Source organism: Neofelis nebulosa, chromosome 16 (assembly GCF_028018385.1).
Source record: "Neofelis nebulosa isolate mNeoNeb1 chromosome 16, mNeoNeb1.pri, whole genome shotgun sequence".
Classification (NCBI taxonomy): domain Eukaryota; kingdom Metazoa; phylum Chordata; class Mammalia; order Carnivora; family Felidae; genus Neofelis; species Neofelis nebulosa.
Genome location: NC_080797.1, coordinates 38,720,039 through 38,739,593, shown reverse-complemented (window position 1 = coordinate 38,739,593; position 19,555 = coordinate 38,720,039). Strand labels below are relative to the sequence as shown.

The 19,555-nt window shown below is 39.5% G+C and overlaps 1 protein-coding gene and 1 non-coding gene across 4 annotated transcripts in view; one reads left to right on the top strand and one right to left on the bottom strand.

Moving 5' to 3' along the window:
- Positions 1 to 19,555, top strand: part of SKAP1 (src kinase associated phosphoprotein 1) — a 281,157-nt gene that overhangs the window by 135,493 nt on the left and 126,109 nt on the right. The window lies entirely within an intron of this gene.
- On the bottom strand, positions 8,020 to 8,092 carry TRNAE-CUC (transfer RNA glutamic acid (anticodon CUC)). The gene has a single exon. It is a non-coding gene; the product is annotated as a tRNA-Glu (tRNA).

The window sequence follows — 19,555 nt, the reverse complement described above, 5'->3', positions numbered from 1 at the left end:
TATAAATCCATTAAAATATAACTTTTTACACAGAGGGAATTACTGCTATTTTAAAATAAGGGGAAATTGTTGACAACTTCCATAACTCACTGTATGTTGGACAGATCACTCAGAGATAATTAATCAGAACATGTCTCCATTAAATGTTACCAACTTGGCTTAGAGTCTCCCAGGAATGAACAGAAATCAGACAGACTAGCAAATAATCTGTAAGCGAATTGAATACTTGTCAAATTAAGTACCACTGTTAACAAATATACAGTAGTTAAATTAAAGACATACCAGGTTAGTCTTGAATCAGTCCATCTTCTTTACTTTTTACTTTTTTAAAAATGTACATTTATGGCTTAGCTCTAAATTTGAGTCGTCTGCTTTAAAGTCTATTTACATGCTTTATCATGCTGCTATTTAAGGTGTTAAGAGTGCGCTAAAACATTTTGGTTAGCTGTGTCAACTATTTATTAAGGACAATTCAAAATATGTATTTTAAAATAGACTTTTCTTTTCCACTTGAGTTTGTGTATATATGTTGATAAGCAAGCTGGTCTCTTGTCTGAGACTTTATGTGCAGATGGCTGGTATTTGGTTGATAAACTAATGATCCCTATAATCTGAGGATCATATAACTGATAACTGATAAATAGACTAACTAATTTAACCCTGTTTTAATAGCGCATAGTCAGAAACTACATAAAAATGAGTACTGAGAAGTTTCTTTTTTCGTATGCTGTGTATTGGTATTTTTGTTTTTCAGAAATTTCTCCCTTTTTTCTTTCACCAAAATTTCTGTGGCTAATAGGAACTGTGTCTCTGCTTTGAATTATACCACTATTCCACGTTATTAACAATCATATATCACTTCCTTTCACACCTTCAAGCTTAATATTTTGTATACACTCTTTTAGTTAGAATCTTGGAACGAAATATTATATAATAGTCTCGCCTTTATTTCTACTCAATAAATGTAATTACCCTGCCATTCTCCTAAAGTGTAAGCTGCTTATTGGATATATTTTTCATTTTCTGTTATTATTGTGAAATTTGTAGTTTTGGGGGAGGTTGCTGACTACAGGTAGTGAAACGTGGAACCAGGTGGTAAGAGCCACGCCTATGTCCTAGTTATGGCTGGCACAATCTGCCACGTGATGAGGTAATTAAAATCATCTGGCTAGTTAAGATGAACAATATGAAGAGGGATCATTAAAAAGGGGGGGGGGTTCAGTACTTATTAAGCTGATTGAAAGCCAAAAAGAACTCTTGCTCTTGAAGAAGAAGTCAAATATGTGTGTTTGTTATATGGGTGTTACAGGTATTGGTTGCAAATGTTGTGTGCCTGTTGAGTCTTTATGTAGCTTAGATCCACTCAGTAATTCCTAGTTGGCTGTTTACCTCTGAGCTGAATTCATAGACTTTATCTTTGCTCTTCTAGTTCAAATATTTAGAGATTCTACATGTGCCATTTGAAAAGTCCTATTTATACCACTGCAATGGCAATATTGCAGAGAACTTTCTTGTAAAAATTTAGCAGGACATGGAGAGAATTGGGGGATAAAAATAGTTTGCATAAACTCCATTCTGAGCCGGAATTGAAGGCAAATGACCCACAATGTATACGACAATTTAATGGCTATTAATATATTCCTAAGTTTTTAGAGGAAAATTTATTTGAAAAAGATTTTATGTAGGTAATTTGAATCATGTTTATAAATATTTTACCTGCCTTGAATAGATGATTAGTTTTGTCCAATAACAATTTCAGAGTAGCTAATGTGGCAATATAAATATGAATATTTAGGGGGGCATTTTTCCTTTATATAGGAAATGCATGATTAGTAATGATTTCTATTACAGAAGGTTTTATTATGGCACATTGCTTTATAAAGGAAACGAAGTTAAGTCTGGAGTATGTATGTAATTACATAATGAAATCTGGGAGTATGTGGTTTAGGTATAATTACAAAAGTAAAAATGTGTAATTTATGTTTGCGTAATGCCCTTCATTGAAGGTTGTGAAAATAAGTCTTACATACTCCAGGCTTCACATCTCTTATATGCCTCCCTATTTAATTGAAACAACTTCCCTACTATGGCCTAGCAATTCTCCCACACGCAAAAATACCTAAAATTCAGCATCATTCAGCAAATTCTCTCCATATGGTAATGTGACCAATACCTCGGTTGTCGTTCTTCTCAGTTGTTTGCTTATATAGTTCCTCCTTCCACCAAGCATTTGAAGTAGCTTCCCCTACCTTTTAAAAGATTTTACCCAAACTAAATAACTACCGTCAAAAATTAAAATTGCAATCATTTAGTGAGAGCCCTGTATGTACTAAGCATAGTCCTGGCTGCTTTCCATATAATATCTCATTTTCACTCTCACAGGAGTTCTGTAAACTAGATATTACCACCCCCATTTCACAGATAAGAAAACTAATACTCAGAGAGGTTAAGTAACTTTCCCAAGACCGTACTACTCAGCTGTGGCAAAACAGGAATATTAACTTATGTCCAACTCCAAAAATAGATGCCTGAGAAAATGAAGAACAGAGTAAGCAACAATACCCAGAATTCCTGACTCCTGTTTTCGCCATAAGATTACATTTGGTGGCTATTATGATTTATGATGGAGAACAAAATTAATAATAAAAATGTAGCATTTCTTTAGGGCCAAAGGATCAAAAAGGGTTCATGGGAAATACTGACATATGGGCTCTGTCTGTCTCTCTAGACCCAGCATGACCAGCAAAAGGAGTTGGTATTTTGTGAAGGAGAGTGGGTGTTTCATGTAGTCCTACTTAATGATTTTTGCCCTTTTATCTTGTGCTTTTAGTGTCATACCCAAATAAGTCACTGCCAGGACCAACGTCAAGGAGTTTTACCCTACATTTTCTTCTAGGAGTTTTATGGATTCAGTTCTTATATTTAAGTGTTTAATCTATTCAGAGTTAACATGCAAACCATATATCTGATACGGTAATATCCAAAAATATATAAAGAACTCATACAAATCATTACAACAACAAAAATCCAATTTGAAAATGGGCAGAGGAACCGAATAGATATTTTTCCAAAGAATATATACAAATGGCCAAGAGGTACACAAACAGGTACTCAAAATCACTAACCATCAGGGAAATGCAAATCAAAACAACGAGATATCACCTCACACCTGTGCAAATGGCTACCATCAAAAAGGCCAGCGATAACCAGTGTTAATGAGGATGTTGAAAAAAGGGAACCCAGGTGCACTGTTGGTGGAAATGTAAATTGGTACAGGCACTATGGAAAGCAGTATAGAGGTTCCCTGCAAAATTAAAAATAGAACTGTGATATTACCCAGCAAGCCCACTTCTAGGTATATATCCAAAGGAAATGAAAACAGTATCTTGAAGAGCTATCTGCCCTCCCATATTTATTACAGCATTATTAACAATAGCCAAGATATGAACCTAAGTGTTTGTCAGCGGATGAATGTATCTATATACATACGTACATACACACAATGGAATATTATTCAGCCATGAGAAAGAAGAAAATCCTCCCATTTGTAATAGCATGGATGAAACTTGAGGGCATTATGCTGATATAAGACATACAGAGAAAGACAAATACTTATATATAATAACATATGTGGAATCTAAAAACATTGAACTTGTAGAAACAGAGAGTAGAACGATGATTACCAGGAGTTGGGGGGGTGGGGTGGGGTGCGGGAGAAATGGAGAGATGTTGATTCAAAGGGTTCAAAGTTCCAGCTAGAAGATGAGTAAAGTCTGGGGTTCTAATGCACAGTGTTGTGATTATAGTCAATGAAACTGTATTATATACTTGAAAGTTGCTAAGAAAGTAGATTGCAAATATTCCCACAATAACAACAAGAAAGAAATGGTAGTTATGTGACCCGATGGAGGTGTTAGTGAAAGCTATGGTGGTAATCATTTTGTCATATATAAGTGTGTCAAATCAACATGTATATCTTAAACATATGTAATGTTAAATGTCAATTATATCTCTGTAAGTTTGGAAGAAAAAAGAAAGGACAATAGGTGAAAATAAGCTTTCTGTTCCTCTCTTAGACTCACCCTTCCCATCTTACTGCTCATTCAGAAATGGCTCAAATATTTTGCTAGCTGTTTCTTTCCCCATCCCTGACCATCGAGCAAAAAGCCAGAAGAATATTTAAAGATGGCTGTGAAGATTTGGAGAGCTTAGTGAGTGAATATACCAAAAGCATAAAAAATGGTCCTCTCTCTGTGTCACAAGAGGCCTCAGGCTTACCGTGAGAGAACTCTGCATTTAATTGCTTTGTAGGCTAATCCATACCTCCATGTCTTTCAATATGACTTCCATAAATCTCAAGCAACTAAGAATTTCAGTGTGCACTGTCTGGCATCTGATGCTGAAAACTACTGATCGGGTAACCTGAGCGGGGTTTAATGACTACTGTGGGAGAATTTTGTTGAATTGGGAATAAAACCTAAATGCTTTCAGTCTTATCATGTAGATCTGTGCCAGATTCTTTGGCAGCCCATGAAAGCCGGGTCCTCCACTCTACTTGACTAATGTCCAATTTTCTTTAAGATTTCCAAGGTTATAGAACTCCTAAAATATATACTGGTTGACTCTAGTATAAGGTGAGAATGAAATTGTCACAGAATATCTGCATCCCTGAGTTACTTACAGGAAAGGGACCTGTCAAAAGCAGGTATCTTTTTTTCCCCACAACGTGCCAATTGTGCTTTTCAGAAGCTATTTCTGAACACGGCGATAGAGAATAACTGAACGTAAACATCACCCATGTACTCATACCCAAGCCCCCATCACAGATGACCACCTGAAGAACGGACCGAGCTGCCATTGGCCCACGTGTCTCTGAGTACAAGGAAAGGAACGCCATTTCATAAATCACCTGTGCTAAGACGGCAGACAATGTTTCCTACACGTTCTGACAATGACCCATGAGTGGTCTCTTTCAATGTTTCAAGTTCGCCAGAAAGTTCCTATTTGATATAGAATGTCTTAAAGGACACTGACCTCCACAAATTATTCCTTACCTTTATTAGCAGTTCTGTTGATGACCTACTTTCAAAAACATTATCGTGAAGGACCACCTAATTAAAATCAGAACAACTGCAAATGTTTGCCATAAGCAGTGTTGGGTTAATCAGTCAACGGGTTGGTAGTCCCCGCTAGGAGAAGGGGCTGTGTGGGATTTAGCTAAGAGGAAGCAGGGGGAGAGGTAGAGGGAGATTTAGGGATGTGGAGAGGGAGCAGCTGGGTTTTACCTTGAACTGAGTTTAAGCAGGGCTAACAATTGCAAAGTGACTTCCAAGGTATTCAATGTAAAAGGGCCAGACAGAATGGCATCAAAACAGACTGAGTTGTTTAAAAAATGACAGATGAGAGCCTGGGGCATTCACCAGGGAGTTCCACGTGGGAAGGAAGGAAGTAGAGTCTGGTCTCAGGGAAGGAGGATGGCTAGAATACTAGCTTCTGCCTTGGCTGGAGTTCAAGCCCATGGGCGACCAGCTAGGTACAAGAAGCCCAGACAGAAGGCCCAATTAGGCAGACTGAGAGCACATTGTCCTTCTGATACCTTACTTACCTACCCTGAGGGACACAGAAGGGAGCAGCAGCTCGTAACCAGCCCTCACCTACAACTGTAGACGAGTGTTCAGGAACCAATGACACCCCACCCCCTGCCTGTCTGCAGATTTCAGTGAGAGTGAAGTATCACTAGTCGGCCAAATCAACAAACATTTGTGTAGTTCTCCTTGTCCCAAGCCTGCTGCACCTGAAAACAGCAGAGGTCATTACAAGCACCTGGAGTCAAGCTGGGTTTGAAAGAGTTAAATAGGGGCACCCGCGTGGCTCAATGGGTTAGGTTCCGACTCTTGATTTCGCTTCAGGTCATGATCTTGTGGGGTTCATGAGTTTGAGCCCCACATCAGGCTCCATGCTGACGTTGAGCCTGCTTGGAATCTTCTCTCTTCCTCATTCTCTGCTCCTCCCCCACTCATGCTCTCTCCCTCTCGGAAGGAAGGAAGGAAGGAAGGAAGGAAGGAAGGAAGGAAGGAAGGGAGGGAGGGAGGAAGGGAGGTTTGTTTAAATAACTTGTCTCAGGCCACAGAGCAAGAGGGGGTTGAACTGTTATTTGATCCAAGCAGTTTGACTCTAGAGCGAATCTGGCTTTAACCCCTAGGTTACACTGCCTCAATCATGTGCACTTAAACGTTAGATAACAATTTTAAGCAGATTTTTCTCTTGGAATACTTTCTCCAGTTCTTCTCTTATAGTTTACCCTCATCACAGCTCACCTCTGTATTCCCTCATCAGTTACATATTTTGTCTAAAAACTAAACTCTTTTTCACTGTTTTAAAGCTGCTTTGGGGTTCTCCTCAAGTTGTTAAAGATATGTGACTATTCTGATGACCTTGACAAAACTGTAAGCGCCAAAATGGCCTAGGCCATGTTACTTGCTGTAGTTCACTTACTTACTGGGGATACAAATAGGAACAGAATCACAACCCTGCTTGCTCTTAAGGAGTTAAGTGCGGTCTCACTCACTCTGCCTAGGGGAGTTAAGAAAAGCTTTCTCCCTGCAAAGTCCTCGGTCCTAGGATCCCAAATATTTGATGGCTTAGATAACTTATTATATTTCATAATTAGTAATATGGAATTCTGAGAGGCAGGGAGAACTTCATTTACCCTTGAACATCTTTTTTTTTTTTAATTTTTTTCTTTAACGTTTATTTATTTTTGAGACAGAGAGAGACAGAGCATGAACGGGGGAGGGGCAGAGAGAGAGGGAGACACAGAATCGGAAACAGGCTCCAGGCTCTGAGCCATCAGCCCAGAGCCTGACGTGGGGCTCGAACTCACGGACCGCGAGATCGTGACCTGAGCTGAAGTCGGACGCTTAACCGACTGAGCCACCCAGGCGCCCCTCTTTTTTTTTTTTTTTTTTTTGAGAGAGAGAGAGAGAGAGAGAGAGAGAGAGAGAGAGAGAGCATGAGTGGGAGAGGAGCAGAGAGAGACAGAGGGAGAGAGCGAGAACCCCAAGCAGGCTCCACACTGTCACTGCAGAGCCCAATATGGGGCTTGATCTCATGAAGCTAGAGATTATGACCTGAGCCAAAATCAAGAGCTGGATGCTTAACTAACTGAACCACGTAGGCGCCCCTACTCTTGAACATACTAATGGTGGAATCAGAGCAGGAATCTCTTGACATTAATTATCTATATTTTAGAAACAGCCAATGTGTCTGAGCCAAAACTCTATGGTACTTCTGTGTTTGGATCATATTCTGTCCCTAAAATAGGAGCTTGACTTTACCAAACATCTTGTTAAGTAAAAATGTCATTAGTATATGGCTATTTCAAAGATCTTAAAATACTTGCTTTTTTTAATCTAAATTAAGAAAATAATTTTAAGGAATTACAAAACTGCTAATGATGGATGGATGGTGTTTTGTGGTTAATGTTCCCTCAAATGGATGAATTTGCACTCAGCAGAGGAGTACAAAAACTGTGCAGTTTTTCTTGCAGAAAAATAAGAATAGTTTCTTGGTTTGGGCAGCTAAGCTGTCATACTGTGGTTTTGTAATATGTTAGCATCAGAGGTTGCTGATGAAGGATATATGGGAACTGTACTATTTTAGCAACTTTTCTGAAAATATAAAGTTATTTCAAAGTTAAAAAGTTAAAAAAAAAAGGCATTAATTTGGGTGGAGGTGAGGAGTGAATGGGAGATAGAAGACATAGGATTGACCAAGAGTTGATAATTGTTGAAGTGGGGTGATAAGTCAAGGAAGTTTATTATAGTCTGTATATTAGTACATGTTTGAAATTTTTATAATAATTTTTTAATCTAATAAAATAAAAAAGAAAGACGTAAGAACAATTATGCACAGTTCAACTTTGGGCAAACAGAAGAATTTTCTAAGTGACATTGTTAGCTGAGACAAACTTGTATCTTATTTATTTACTTATGTATGTATGTATGTATGTAATCTCTACACCCAACATGGGGCTTGAACGCATGACCCTGAGATCGAGAGTCGCATGCTCTTCCAACTGAGCCAGCCAGGTACCCCTAAACTTGTATTATCTTTTGATTTCAGTTTTCTTTGTCATTCTTATCCTTCGGTGCACCAAGAATCAAGTATATGCTTGATTGTAATTTTTTTAATTCTACAATCTATATTCTTAATTACTTTTAGCTGTTATTATTCAGGTTTTCTTTATTGTTATAGTACTAAAAATACATGCCTACAATAGTAAACTAGAAAAAATGTTAAAGTTGTCTTTCTTGTCCATGGACTTTTCGATACTAATATTTCTCTTATAAGTCTATTTTTGGTTTTTGTTTTTCTAAACAATATGGGTGTAAGGTCGCACCATTGGCAGATGTTTTTCCACTGCTTATATAATGAATTTATGTTGTTCCAAAGATAATAAGTTATGCTAGATCAACGCTTCTGGGTAAGAGAAGTTTTAAGTGCCATGTTAGAACTTAAGCCATGGACCACCAGATGGTGGCCACAATGTTAATTTATTTTCTAAACCCTCCCGTTAAAGATATCTAAGTCAGGGGGTGCTGGGTTGCTCAGTCAGTTAAGCGTCTGACTTTGGCTCAGGTCATGATCTCACGGCTCATGAGTTTGAGCCTTGTGTCCGGCTTTGTGCTAACAGCTCAGAGCCTGGAGCCTGCTTTGGATTCTTTGTCTCTCTCTCTGCCCTCCCCTGCTTGAGCTCTGTCTCTCTCTCTCTCTCTCTCTCTCTCTCTCTCTCTCTCTCAAAAATAAATAAACATTTTTAAAAAAATATAAATTAGAGGGTTTCCTTACAAATAAATTTCCTCAATTAGTTTGGGAATACAAAGGCTTTCTTTAAAATACAATTTGAAGACATGTTGCTTTTGACCACTTGCCTAACTCTGTGGTGCTTGATTTGGGGCCAGGCAATTGCTACTTGGAAAGCATTACAGGAACCAGGAGTAGTCAGGAGAACAGGAGAAAAGGGGTGCTGTGGTGATGGCAAATAGCTTTGTGGCTCCTGATTGGGCAACAGTGGAGTGGAGTACTTACAAACGTGGGTTGTGAATCCGGACTGCCTAGGTCTGAACACGGATTCTGCCTTGAGTGTTTATAGCAGCTTTATTCACAATAGTCCTAAACCTAGAACAGCTCAAGCATCCATCAACTGATAAACACATAACGTGTGGTATATCCATATACTGAGGGACTGTCTGGCAATAAAAAGTAATTAACTGCTGATACATATAACATGGATGAATCTCAAGAGTTTTATGCTAATCGAAGGAAGCCAGACATAAAAGATTAAATATCATATGATTTCATTTATAGAACACCGCTAAAAAGTCAGATCTATAGATAGAAAAATAGATCAGTGGTTGCCAGGGCCAGGGATGGAGGGAGTATATTGACTGCAAAAAGGCATGAAGCAACTTTTTGGAGTGATGGAAATATTCGATATTTTGATTTACTAAAATGCTTGTACAACTATATATATGTTGTCAAAGTCATCCAACTGTACACTTAGAATTGCATTTTATGTAAATTATGTCTCGATAAAATATTCAGAACCAAATATATAAAATACGTTCATTTACCAGAACCCTTTTTGATTTGTCGGGCTTCCGTGAACAAGCCTATTGTTATTGCTTCAGCTTTAAGGCATGGCTTTCTAGAACTAAGAGATATGTGAGTTCTTTGCCACATGGTATTCTCATATCTACCTTCTTCTACTAAGACTGTATATAACAACAAGGCTCCAGGGGGATAAAGATAGCAAAAGACATCCTGAGGTAAATACTGGCCTTGGATGACAAACTCCTAGAAGGGATTCAGGAAAAGTGGAGCTGCCCAAGCTACAGAGAGAGGAAGACTCCAGAACAGAGCGTTGGCTGGCCCTCGGAAGGGAGAAGGGGGTGAGGTGACCCTGCTGGGGAAAGGCAAGCTGAGAGAGCAAGATGAAGTGTACCTCTCTAGGTATCACGGCTCTCAAATTAACATGTTTACACATTCATGACACCCACGTGGCTTCAGTTTCTCGGCAGTGGAATTTCTCACATAATTAAGCTTTTAGAAAAAAATTCATTTTTTTGCCATTAAAAAAATGTAACGAATGATCCACATGTATCATTTGGACACAGGTCACATTACCCAGATAATGAACTCTTTCATGTAAAATTTCCAGTAGATTTTTAACATGCAAAAGTCTTCCTCATACGTTATCCCGTATTGATCCGATTGGAGCTGTTAGTGTCTAGTGGATCAATGATCAGCAAACTAAAAAGTCACTTAGTGACTATGACACCCATGGCCGTGTTAGAATCTATTGTGTCAGGAATTCTTGTTTTATTAACTCTGTAATTACCTGTTCAGCTGAACCGGTGAATTTTATTACACATTTTCTTTCACCTGAACGAGACCTTTGCACTTCTACCGGTGCCCTGAGGATCCACCATTTTTTTTCTGTTCCCTGTCTTTCTCCAGTGGCCTATGGCTTCACTGCCATCTGTTCAGGCAGACATGTGTGGGAAAGGATGCCACCACCTAGCTTTGGAGGCTGTTCAATGGCCTTGCCCTCCAGCATGGTTGCTTCAGTTGAGACACATTTAGGCCTCCTGAGGAAGAAAGTCGACAGTGCACCTCTGCTTGCTATAGGTATTGGTGCTTTCTCGAAACCAAGGATCACTATGCTATATGGCATGGAAGTTAACAGCATGGGCTTTGGAGGCAGGCCTGGGGCTGCCTCCTGGCTCTACAAGCTAGCAAGTTATGTCAACTCCTCAGCCTTGGTTGCCTTGTGTGTTAGGGGAGGGGATAGGAATAGTCCCTTCCTCATCGTGATGCATGGATGTCTCACCAGCACCCCAGACTCAACATGCCTCAAATTGTGTTCCCCCTAAAACCTGTAGCTCTGCTACTTTCTTTTGGTAAATGGTGCAATCATCTTTGACTCACTCTTTCATTCACCCCACCCCAACATCCAGCTCTCCACCATATCCAGCATTTCTGCCTCCTAAATGTCTCTCTGATGCATCCGTCATTCTCCATCTGCCATCTCTGCCCTAGCCCAAACCTTTACCACTTCTCATCTGGATTACTAATTGTCCAACTCGACTCCCCAAATTCACTCTTGCCTTCTTTCACTTGTTTTTTTTAACTAATTTATTTATTTTGAGAGAGAGAGAGAGAGAGAGAGAGAGAGAGAGAGAGAGAGAGAGAGTGGGGGAGGGACAGAGACAGAGGGGGAGAAAGAGAATCCCAAGCAGGCTCTGCACTGTCAGCGCAGAGCCCAACATGGGGCTCGAACCCACGAACTGTGAGATCATGACCTGAGCTGAAATCAAGAGTCAGATACACAACTGACTGAGCCACCCAGGTGCCCCTTGGCTTCTTTTAATAGAGACACCATGCTGCCATCATTCAAAGGTTCTTGTTATCCTTAGAATTGGACTCACTGTCATTAACACATCCAAGACTTTGCATGATTTCATTCTTTTCTCCACCCTCATGTCACTCTTCTTGGCTATTGTTGTACCAGTATTTATACATGTAATTAATTTTTTTTATTTATTCACTCATTATTAACATTTACTGAGCATCTGTTATGAGTCAGGCACAGTGCAAGTGGTGAGAATACAAAATGAATATAGTCTGCTCACTGCCCAAGATAAGCTCAATACCTAATGAGGAAAAGAGATACAAAAAAGTGATTAAAAGTGGTAAATGTAACATGAGAAGTGAGAAGAGAGAGTGATTAGCTTTCTGTTGGCATGTCAGAGAAAGCTTTGCAGTGACAGTGACTGTATCACATCTGGAAGGATAATTAAGAATATCATGTGCATGGGGGCGCCTGGGTGGCGCAGTCGGTTAAGCGTCCGACTTCAGCCAGGTCCCGATCTCGCGGTCCGTGAGTTCGAGCCCCGCGTCGGGCTCTGGGCTGATGGCTCAGAGCCTGGAGCCTGTTTCCGATTCTGTGTCTCCTTCTCTCTCTGCCCCTCCCCCGTTCATGCTATGTCTCTCTCTGTCCCAAAAATAAATAAAAATCGTTGAAAAAAAAAAAAAGAATATCATGTGCATGTATGTAATTTTAAGTCAGATTCTTCATGCCAGAAAATATTTTAGGAATATAATACAAACCCAAAGCATAATTCTTCTTTAGAGTCTGTAGACCTGGGGTGCCTGGGTGCCTCACTTGGTTAAGCATCTGACTTCAGCTCAGGTCATGATCTAGCGATTTGTGAGTTCAGGCCCCACGTCAGGCTCTGCACTGACAGCTCGGAGTCTGGAGCCTGCTTCAGATGCTATGTCTCCCTCTCTCTCTCTGCCCCTCCCGCACTCATGCTCTGTCTCTCCCTCTATCTCTCGAAGATAAATAAATATTTTTTAAAAATTTAGAGTATGTAGGGGCGCCTGGGTGGCTTGGTCGGTTAAGCGTCTGACTTCAGCTCAGGTCATGATCTCACGGTCCGTGAGTTCGAGCCCCGCGTCGGGCTCTGTGCTGACACCTCGGAGCCTGGAGCCTGCTTCAGATTCTGTGTCTCCCTCTCTCTCTGCCCCTCCCCCACTCATGCTCTGTCTCTCTCTGTCTCAAAAATAAATAAACGTTAAAAAAAATTTAAAAAAAAATTTAGAGTATGTAGATATGCTGGGTAGTTTCCCACATCACTGAGGTTACATATCTAATTACCATTAGCTACTAATTTCTCTTAGAACAAATACAGCTAAGGAAACATCCCCTTCTTTATTCATTGAGTACTTTTCTATCAACTTTTGTTAAAATCTTTCCACTTGTTTAAGTGGCCAATCCAATATCCCCAAATTTCCATTTTCTTGAAACATATATCGGGATTTAGAAATTGGAAAAGCCATTGATTGTAGAATATGGTCAAATCAACCAAAAAAGAAATTAATTCAACATCTTCAGATTTTGAATCTTTTTAAACAGCTGCTTCTTCTTTTTTGTTTAGAGAGAGAGAGAGAGAGAGAGAGAGAGAGAGAGAGAGCACAAGTGGGGTTAGGGGCAGAGAAAAAGGGAGAGAGAGATTTAATCCCAAGCAGCCTCCATACTGACATCACGGAGTCCGATGTGGGGTGCAAACTCACAAACCATGAGATCATGACTTGGGCAGAAACCAAGAGTCAGACACTTTAACCAACTGAGCTACCCAGGTGCCCCTTTTTTAAACAGCTTCTTAACAGGAATCTGCATATACTCATCATGTAAATCCAACCTTCTTTAGTAAATTAATTTTAGAACAGAGGAATTAGACTATCTACAAATGACAGAAGTTCTGTCACTTTAAGGTCTTGTGGCCTGCCTAAAGGACAGATTAGGTATAAAATACTAGTTTTCTAGAAATGAAACTTTTTTTTAAATGTTTATTTATTTTTGAGAGAGAGAGAGAGAGACAGAGCAAGAGTGGGGGAAGGGCAGAGAGAGAGACACACACAGAATCCGAAGCAGGTTCCAGGCTGTCAGCACAGAGCCCGATGTGGGGCTCGAACTCACGAACTGTGAGATCATAACCTGAGCCAGAGTCAGCCGTTTAACCGACTGAGCCACCCAGGTACCCCTAGAAATGAAACTTTAATACTTAGTTGCTACTGAATGTCCACTTGATAAATTTAAATAACTGTTTCCTTTAAAATTTGGTCTTCTTTTTCTTAACGTTTATTTTTGAGAGAGAGAAAGCACATGTGAGCATGCATGCACAAATCATGCACATCGAACCCACAAATCATGAGATCATGACCTGAGCCAAAGTCAGATGTGTAACTGACTGAGCCATCCAAGTGCCCTATAAAATTCAGCCTTTGATTGTATTTTATTTTCCAAACTTTTAGATAATCAAAAGCATTCTCTTAATTAATTTTTGGGAAAAAAAATGTATTATTCAATTAAGATAATTTTCATAATATAAAATCAATATTCTTGAAAGAAAAACTTAAATTTCCCTCTGTGCCTTTGTCAACTTACCGGCCATACTATTTTGCAAACATCTCATTGAAGCATTTTTACCATAAAGAAACTAATTCATAACCACAGACACTTATTTCCACTATTAGAGATAATATCCTCTTTTCTGAAGTCTGTCACATAAAGATCTCAACACACTTATTGCGTGAGATATTTTAGCATTCTTATTTTTAAGCCCAGTGTCTAAGATACAGAGAAATGCATGCAACGACTTCAGTCTGTGCTTCTGAAAGAAACATTTATCAATTAAACAAAATTGAATTGCTTGTTGGATCTCTTAAAGTACTGATGACACCTCAGTTGTGAAGAGCAATGAGAACATTACTCTTCCCTTCTTTCAGCTAAAGAATAAGAAATAAGAAAAGTTATCTGACCCAGAGTGAAGTTGACCTAGAACTCTATAGACTGTTTCATTTGAAATGATTAGGCAAGTACAATGTATGGAGCAAAAGAAATTCAGCTGAAAAATGTAAACCATAAGCTAAGAGACCTTATCATTATAGCAACCTCACCTCTTCTGTTTCCTAATTCTTCCTTAAAATGTGCTTACTGATGTAGACGCTGAAGATATGAAGATGAATAAGACCCAGTCCCTGCCTTCAAGGAACTAATAATCCAATGGAAAACAGATGCGTGCAGCTAACCCTAATCATTGAGATACATGAGTGTTTTTTAGCAAAGTGCTAAGTAGAGGGAGAACAAAATAAATTAACTCTGCCCAGAGGAATCAGAGAAGGCTTCGTAGAGGAGGTGATACTTAGCTGAACCTTGAAGGAAAAGTAAGATTCAGCCAAATGAAGGAAAGTAGGGATACCTTAGAAGGAGAAAATATTCAGGAAACAAAGGCAAGTTGTATGAAAATACTTGCTGTGTTAGAGAATGTATAGGGAGAATGGCTGGGGAAGTAGGTTGCAGTTAGTTGTAAAGAATACGGAGAGTCCTCCTCTGTTGGTCCATTCCCTTCACTTCCTGTTGATAGTTGAGACTTTATTTTACAAGTCATTAGGGACCAATCAACTATAGTATTTTGTGGTGGGTATATTTCATTATTTGGCCATCTGCAGTCGACTCCTTTCCCTCCCTATAAACTCTCTGGTTGCTAGGGGCACCTGAGTGACTCAGTCAGTTAAGCGACCGACTCTCGGTTTCCGCTCAGGTCATGATTTAGCAGTTTGTGAGTTCAAGGCCTGCATTGGGCTCTGTGCTGACAGCGGGGAACCTGCTCTCTCTCCCTCTTTCTCTCTCTGCCCCTCCCCTGCTCAAACTCTTTCTCTCTCTCTCAAAATAAATAAACATTAGAAAAATTAAACTCTCCAATTTCTTTTTGTGTTGTCTCCTAGTATATGTGGTATCAGTTGAGAGATTGTGGTCCCCTTCCACTACCAGGTCCTTCTTCAGCCAAATCTGGTGCTGCCAGAGTCTGACCACATGATTTGGACTTAGCCAAAATGACGCTCCCTCTTTGAATCTTGACTATGCGGTACAAAGATGGGAAGACATCTGGTGGTTATAGTCAGAGCAGCAGCAACCATTGTAGTTGGCGCACTGCTGGATATTTGTTGTGGTTCCTGTCCCCTGGGCCTCGTGAGCTCCCCTGATTCTGACCTTGAGTCAGTTTTTGTCATGCAGCTAAGAACTCTTACGCAAATAACGTCCAAAACAAAACTCATCATTCAAGTTCAAGGAACTTGGAGCTTGACACTATAGGTTTAGAGCTTTAAATGAAAGACTTTTCAGAGAAGGGTACAGGCTTAAGATTGTATTAAAGCTGAGAATTAAAGCCTAAGAGATAGATCACTCAGGGAGAGAATGTAAAGGAAGAAAGCAAGAGGACCAGAGATAATACCCTGGGAGATGTGAACATACAAAGAAGCAGACAGAGGAACTAGCAAGGATGTCCTAAAAGGATATCAGAGAGGTAGAAGGAGAACTAGGGGGAAAATAAGCTCAAAGAGGGGCTTAGCAATATCAGGTACTGCAGAGAGATCAGACGTAATTAGCACTGAGAAGTCACTGGGATTGGCTTTGGTCACTAGATACTTTGAAAGAACAGATTTAGAGTAGCTTTCCAGGTGGGAGCCAAAATCCTATGGTTAAGGAAATACAACTGATACTTGAACAATGCAGAGGTTAGGCATGCCAACCCCCCGCACAGTCAAAATTCATATATAACTTTAACTCCCCAGAAACTTTACTAATAGCCTATTGTCGAATAGAAGCCTTACCAATAATACACAAAGTCAACATTCTTTGTATGTTATATGTATTATAGACTTTATTCCTAAATAAAATAAGCTAGAGAAAACAAAATCATAAGGAAGAGAAAATACATTTACAGTACTGTACTGTCTGTATCAAAAAAAATCCACATATTAACTGAACCCATGCAATTCAAACTCGTGTTGCTCAAGTCTACACTGTAATGGAAGGTGACAAGTAGATGCCACAGTAGAGACTGTTTTAACTGAAAATCTAGTGGAGTGCTGAGGGATGAAGGAACAGCAAGGGATTCGGGGTTAAAAGAAGGGTTTTTCTCTAGAAAAACTGAGCCTTGGGGCACCTGGGTGGCTCAGTTAAGCAGCCGACTTTGGCTCAGGTCATAATCTCGCGGTTCATGGGTTCGAGCCCCGCGTCAGGCTCTGTGCTAACAGCTCGGAGTCTGGAGCCTGCTTTCAATTCTGTGTCTCCCTCTCTCTCTGTCCCTCCCCTGCTCATACTCTGCCTCTTTCCGTCTCTCAAAAATAAATAAACGTTAAAAGAAAAACTGAGCCTTTTCTAGCAGAAGAACTGGTGAAGAAGAGATTGAAAATGTTAGTAGAGTGGTAGATGATGAAGCATTATCTCGGACAAGAAAAGAGGCAGTGGAAATTGTAGCAAGGTGGTAATGGTTGGCCTTGGAAGGGGATAGAGCCCCTTCCTCTTTGAAGTCAGGACTAGAAAAGGTAAGATGAAGATAAAATCACGTGGGCTCTTATTAAACATGGAGATTCCTGGGGCACCTGGATGGCTCAGTCGGTTAAGCATCTGACTCTTGGTTTCAGCTCAGGTCACGATCTCATGGTTTCATGAGTTCGAGCCCCACGTCGGGCTCCAAGCTGACAGTGTGGAGCTTGCTTGGGATTCTCTGTCTCCCTCTCTCTGTCCCTCCCCCACTTGTGCTATCTCTGTCTCTCTCAAAATAAAGAAATAAACTTAAAATAAAAAAAAAAAACATGGAGATTCCTCAGGCCTGCCCTAGAGTTGGTGAATCAGAATATTAGAAGGCAGAGCCCCTGAATGTGCATTATTAAAAAGCCACAGGTGACAGTGGCATACTAAAATTAAAGAAGTGCATACTAAAATTAAAGAAGCACTAATAGAGATCATACAGAATGGAGATGGAGTTGAAGCTAAAGAATATTAGAAGTTTGACATATCCCCTGCAGGAAAAAAACATGGAACCTAGCAAAAATGAAATAAAGGATTTCCAAAGAACACTAAGAACCTGGGTTGAAATCATAAATAAAGCTGCCAGTCATTTAAGTATGCTGTTTCTTTCTGATGTACTCAGTGGCACAGGAGGGGTGGAAAAGCCAATGTTCAGATCGATCCAAGAGGTTGGGAATGGCACAGTGATAGATCTCAAAGAGGTAAGAGGAGGTTGACCCTGGAGTCCAGGCTGGGTAGGCAGGAAAGAGAACTGTTTCTAAGTGAGGTAGGAACAAAGGGGAAGCTCCATTCCAAGTAGGTTGGCTGGATTTAAGGAGCACAGTTGGTATTACCAAACTCTAAACTGCTCTCTTTACTACTAGGCAACAACCCAAACTGAACAAGCCTGCTATACTCTAGTTTTGATGTCTTTTTTTTTTAATGTTTATTTATTTTTGAGAGCGAGAGAGAGACAAATTGCAAGCAAGGGAGGGGAGAGAGAGAGAGGGAGACACAGAATCCGAAGCAGGCTCCAGGCTCTGAGCTGTCAGCACAGAGCCTGATGAGGGGTTTCGAACTTGCAGAGCACGAGATCATGACCTGAGCAGAAGTCAAATACTAAACCGACTGAGCCACCCAGGTGCCCCCAGCCTTGATGTCTTGATCACTATGGTGAAAAGCTGCAAACAACCTAGGTGTCCGTCAATGGGAGATTTGTTAAATAAATTATGATGTGTCCAAATCATGGATGGTATGTACTCATTAAACGTAATGCTAACAACCTACTTAGAAAATTAGTCATGACATTTTAGAAGCTTGTTATAAAACATTCTGTAAAAAGCTATTGGATTTTGCTAAAATTAGGTGTGTATTTATGCAAACATATGCATGTATGCAAAGGAGATGTCTGAAAGAAAAGTCACAAATGTTGAGATACTTTGGTGACTATTTATTTCTATATTCTGTATTTAAAATTTGACTATATGTTTCTATTACTTTGGGGTTAAGAAAATGCAATAAAGTGGTTTTCATTTTTTTTTTAATAATACAAAGTGTTTAAAACTCCCAAATTACTTACCTTTCCCCCCCACCTGTCACAATTCTCTTTATAATAGCATAGATTTTTCTCAGCTAGAGGTAGGAGCTGGGCTGATTAAGTTAATATGTGTCAATTTGTGAGTGATTAGTATCTCCATTATCCTTCAAAACGTGTTTATTGTCTCAAAACATAAATGACTCTCCAAATGATGGTATTCAAGGTGGAGGAACACCTAAGCACAATAATTTGGGCAGGGTGAATTAGGGGAATTTTGGAGAAGAATATGACCACATTAACTCTTCCTGGGAACGTATACCCTTCAGGGTCAGTGTCCTGAAGTTCTTACCATTTATGTGACATATGTGACATTCGGTCGTCCTGGCATAGATTGATACTTGTTACACACAAAAGTTGTTTTTGTGGTTGTTTTTGTTTTTTAAGCTTGTCATATTTATTTACTTATTTTACCACTTCTATCTAACTTAGAATGCCCATTTTTTCCTCCAGAGATTTGTTAAACTTTCCGTTTTCTTCCAGCTTTCTATAATTTGACTTCTGTATTTATATTTAATTCAGGGGAATTTATTTTGATATGTACTGTGAGATGAACATCTAAATTCATTTCATTCCAAATTGCTACTTTTCTCAAAATAATTTATTGAATCACCCTCTTTTACTTGTGTGCCTTATTTGTCATATATTAATATATTACATTTAAAGGAGCTCTTTATTCTGTTACATTGATCTGAATATTTTTGCACCAGTACAAGGACCTGTTGTAGCCTTTTAATGTTTTAATAATTGCTAACGTCAGTCACTACTTTTCTTTTTCAAAATGTCAACATTCTATTTTCCTCTTTTTATTTTTCCTGTAAATTTTACAATGGTTTTTATCAAGTGCCTTAAAAAATGTTACTGTAGTTTTAGTTGGTATAGCACTAAGCTTAAAACTTGACCCGAATCTCTCCACTTGGTACCAACAAATTATTTTCAGTCTTCCAAGCATTTCCCACAGGCGCTCCCTGTCAGCAGCAGCAATGAATGTACGTTATACGTGGTAACTCAGGACTTTATAAGTCCAGGGATTGCCCGTA